Source organism: Macrobrachium nipponense, chromosome 17 (genome assembly GCF_015104395.2).
Source record: "Macrobrachium nipponense isolate FS-2020 chromosome 17, ASM1510439v2, whole genome shotgun sequence".
NCBI lineage: Eukaryota > Metazoa > Arthropoda > Malacostraca > Decapoda > Palaemonidae > Macrobrachium > Macrobrachium nipponense.
The window spans coordinates 56,350,834-56,355,324 of record NC_087210.1 but is presented as its reverse complement, the minus strand read 5'-3'; the positions used below and the strand labels follow the sequence as shown (position 1 = coordinate 56,355,324).

Here is a 4,491-nt window from a genome sequence, read left to right as displayed (position 1 = left end):
AGCTTCGGCTAGGAAAACTCGCAAGAAAAAAAAAAAAAAAGTCATATTAATTTATGGAGGTCACTAATAAAGTCACAGGGAAATATTTGTGTATATCTCAATTATAAGAAAGCGTCTTACAAACAAACTAACGACAGTAAAGTTTAACAAAGTGGAAGCAGGTTGAGACATACTCGGGACCAGTTGATTTCTTTAACCCTGGACAGATATCGTGGGTCCTGCACGACCCAAGGAGTGTTTAAAAAAACATGTTTTTTTCCCATAAATTATCACCCATGTCCAATGCGGGTGTAATCGACCTGCAGACGGTCTAGTATACTGTCAGGTTTGATGGTGAGCAGACGTGCCAGCCCCTCTCTTCAGTGCATCCCTATTTTCTGAGGAACCACTAGGGTCAAGGACGACCCACATCTTAGTAGAAAGGTTAGTGATCGAAAATCAAAGTTATTACATAACAGTTTCTCAATGAACACTCTGGATAGTCATGTGACTTTGTTGTGTTGGAAAGTCTAGCTGGGTCCTATATCTAAGTAACACACCACAAACCGAGTGGCAGAGATGCCACATACCGCCATATTGTCCAATTTGCTTCGAGTGCCACTTTTTGCATTTTTTGCATAAAGCAAAGTTTCTAGATAAACATCAGATATTGAGTATTATTCATTCTAATCGTGTTATGTACTGTTGGAATATGTCGGAGGATGATGTTTTTATAAAATGAATGCCTTTGTGAATGCATTATCACGTCGTAAATGCGCTCAAGGTCACGTGACCTTGTAGTGCCAATTTCTGTGTTTTTTTACGAATAGCAAAGTTCTTATGTAGCCAATTCATGTCGGAACGTGTGCATAATAGCTTCAATTAGTGTATTTTTTTGTTTTTTTTTTTTATTGTAAATTGTACATTTTTCGGGATGTTTATGGGTCGCGGTGAGCAACTCTGGGAGGCGGCCAGAAATGTCAAACTAGCAGAAATATTGTCTAATTTCTTTCGAGTGTCATTTTTTGAAGTTTTTGCAAAAAGCAAAGTTTTTAGATAAATGTCGGATACTGAGTATTGTTCATTTCAATCGTATTTTGTACTGTTGGAATATGTCGGAGGATGATGTTTCTATAAAATGAATGCCTGCCACTTACCTACGACTTACATATGCCCTTATGGTCACGTGACATTCAAGTGCTAATTTCTGTGTTTTTTTGCGAAGAGCAAAGTTATTACGTAGCCAACACGTGTATGACTGTGGCATAATAGCTAATAGTATAGTTTTTTTTATATTGGGAAATGTTTTACTATGTGCGCAATCATGTACGGGAGACGTTTTACTTCGTATGCTGTTTGGTAGTGGCTGAGGTGCCATATTGCCAATAATCCATGCGTCTTTGAATGCCCGTTTTTTTTTTTTTTTTTTTCTTTTTTTTATGAAAAAAGCAAAATTATTAGGTAAACGAAGCATATTGAAATTGAAAAGTGTTCATGCTAGTAGTGTTGTTCATGTCAGTATAGTTTTGTTCATGCTAGTATAAATGTTTATAGTGGAATATGTTGGAGGTTGGCGCGTTGTTTCATCGCGTACGTACTCTGGGCCATTGTATGCGAAGATTCTGTTTACCTTCTTTTCCCCGAGTGCTCATTTCTAATGTTTTGACCCCCCCCCCCCCCCTCTCTCTCTCTCTCTCTCTCTCTCTCTCTCTCTCTCTCTCTCTCTCTCTCTCTCTCTCTCATTCCTCTTTGATCCTTTTTGATTAGTGTTTCGTATATTCGTGGGTCTCTCTCTCTCTCCCTTTGTTTTAGTGTTTCACATATTTCTGGGTCTCTCTTTCACTCTCTCTCTCTCTCATCCTTTGTTTTAGTGTTTCGCATATTTCTGGGTCTCTCTCTCTCTCTCTCTCTCTAATGCCTCTTTGATCCTTTATGTTTATGTTTCGTATATTTGTGGGTCTCTCTCTCTCTCTCTCTCTCTCATCCTTTGTTTTAGTGTTTCGCATATTTCTCTCTCTCTCTCTCTCTCTCTCTAAAAATGAATCTATCTCATCTTTGAAAGCTATAGTAAGTAAAGCACTCTCTCTCTCTCTCTCTGCGATATAAATAATTCCATCTCATCTCTGAAAGCTGTAGTAAGTAAAGTTCTCTCTCTCTCTCTCCTTCTCTGTTGTGCGTAAACATCTATCCCCCCCCCCATCTCTCTCTCTTTTGTTGTGCGTAAACATCTCTCTCTATCTCTCTCTTTTGTTGTGCGTAAACATCTCTCTCTATCTCTCTCTTTTGTTGTGCGTAAACACCTGCGTGACCGACCTTGGAAGTGGCTGGGATCCCATATATTGACATTTGATCCATTTCCTTTCGAATGCCCCCTTTCTGTGCGTGTGTGTGTGTGTGTGTGTGTGTGTGTGTGTGTGTTTTTAAGCAAAGTTATATGGTAAACATTGCGAAGAGAACAGGGTTCATGCTAGTATAGTTTTGATTTATTACTGGAATATGTTGGAGGGTGGTGTGTTGTATCGCGTACGTGCCCGGGGTAATGTTTGTGCTGATTCCGTTTGAGTGCTCATTTCTAATTTTTTTTCGAGTGCTCATTTCTAATTTTTTTTTCAAGTGCTCATTTCTAATTTTTTTTTCGAGTGCATATTTCTAATGTTTTGCTTTTTTTCAGTCATGGCTTCTAGGGCACGCAGAGGTCTGAGTACGGCCGAAATCAATGAAGTCATTGCTCAATATGAAAGCGATGATTTTGATGGCAGTTACGTTTCATTTGGCTGACACGTAGCAGGGACATCTTCCTGCCATTGGCCACATCAAGCTGCGCAAGCGTGTTCGCTGCCGAAGTTGCCCATCTAGAGACGACCACAAGACGAACACAGCATGTTTGCGATGCAAACGGGCCTGTGTTCCTACAGCATCAAACTGTCTTGTGTCCGAAGTGTGTGCCTCGTACGTAGGTAAGTTACATCATGAAACTTTTTTACAACTTGTTTGCATAAATGCTATAATTTTAATCTTTACAAAATATATATCATCCATTTTTTACCTAAAATACTGCAATAGTTTATTTTTCATTTTTGTCGATATTTCCAAATATTCTAAAATATTCCCTTTTCGAAATATTTCTTTTTGATGACTGCAAAATAATTTTCAAACATCCAGCAAGCCACCATAATAGTTTTATGCAAATTAATGCATAATTATATAGCTAAGTAACATTGAAAATGTCACTCCCATTCCTCCATTTCAGGTTCAGCAAATTTGGCCGTCTGCACTTGTCGTGGGTGGGGCCCCGCTTTAACTGCACATATCCATTAGGTAAGTTGCATACCGCTATATATTCTTGTTCTCTATAGAATTTGTGATATTCTGGTAGATTTTCATGCATAAATATCATATCTTATAGTAGTTACAGACATTTTTATAAGAAATTTTCATGGTAAAACAAGGAGGTCAACAAATGACCTATACAATAGAGTAAGTTTTATGGGTCAGATTTTTTTTTTGATGATTGCAAAATAATGTTGAAACGTCCAGCAATCTACCATAATAGTCTTATGCAAATCTACGCATAATTAGGTAACTAGATAACACATTGAAAATTACATTCCATTCCTCCATTTCAGGTAGCAAATTTGGCCGTCGCACTTGTCTTGGGTGGGGGCCCATTTACTGTATATATCAATTAGGTAAGTTGCATACCGCTATATATTCTTGTTCTCTATAGAATTTGTGATATTCTGGTAGATTTTCATGCATAAATACCATATCTTATAGTAGTTACAGCCATTTTTATAAGAAATTTTCATGGTGAAAATAGCAGGTAAAAAGTGAACTTTAGATTTGGCCCCTGATATAACAGCTAATATCATCTTTGTCCAAATATTTTTACATAATTACTTTTTAGGATAATATGACTTTATTCTGTATAAAAATCAGCCATTTCCTAATTCATTTAGGTACAAAAAAAAATTCGTGAAAATTTGCCAGTTTTTGGAGGCAAAAAAAATTTACCTTTTTTTCTCTTTTCAGATTTTGACCTCTATGGGTCCGACACCTTTTCTGGCTGTGGAGACTTGTAAATTGTAGTTTTAGGAAGGATTCCCTCAATTTATTTTCTTATATAGGTTATTTTGTATTTTTTATATATTTTTGTAAATTATTTTTTGTTATATACTTATTTTTTTTAAATATTTGTAATAAATATCAAATTTGTAGATGGGTATTATTTATCTCTTCAGTAGTATAGTATTATCTTTAAACTAATTTTAGAAACTATAATGTACAGCAAAAATGAAGTTACTGATTTTTGGCAAAATTTTCTAGACGCTCGGGTCGAGGTTGACCCACATTACATTTAACGGGGTAGCGAAATAGCGATACCTGTCCAGGGTTAATGTACAAGAGTTGAATACAGATCAAGGGATGAGCGGGAACTGACTTGTGTCTTTTCCTGAACCCCGTGTAAAGAGATACACATAACAGGGAAAACATATCGTACCTCAAATGGAA

General features: G+C 36.7%; 1 long non-coding RNA gene across 1 annotated transcript; it reads left to right on the top strand.

Moving 5' to 3' along the window:
* Window positions 1–274: 274 nt before the first annotated feature.
* On the top strand, window positions 275–4,109 carry LOC135196040 (uncharacterized). The gene is made up of 4 exons (XR_010310292.1): window positions 275–423; window positions 2,651–2,936; window positions 3,606–3,668; window positions 4,012–4,109. It is a non-coding gene; the product is annotated as an uncharacterized LOC135196040 (long non-coding RNA).
* The last annotated feature ends 382 nt before the right edge of the window (window positions 4,110–4,491 follow it).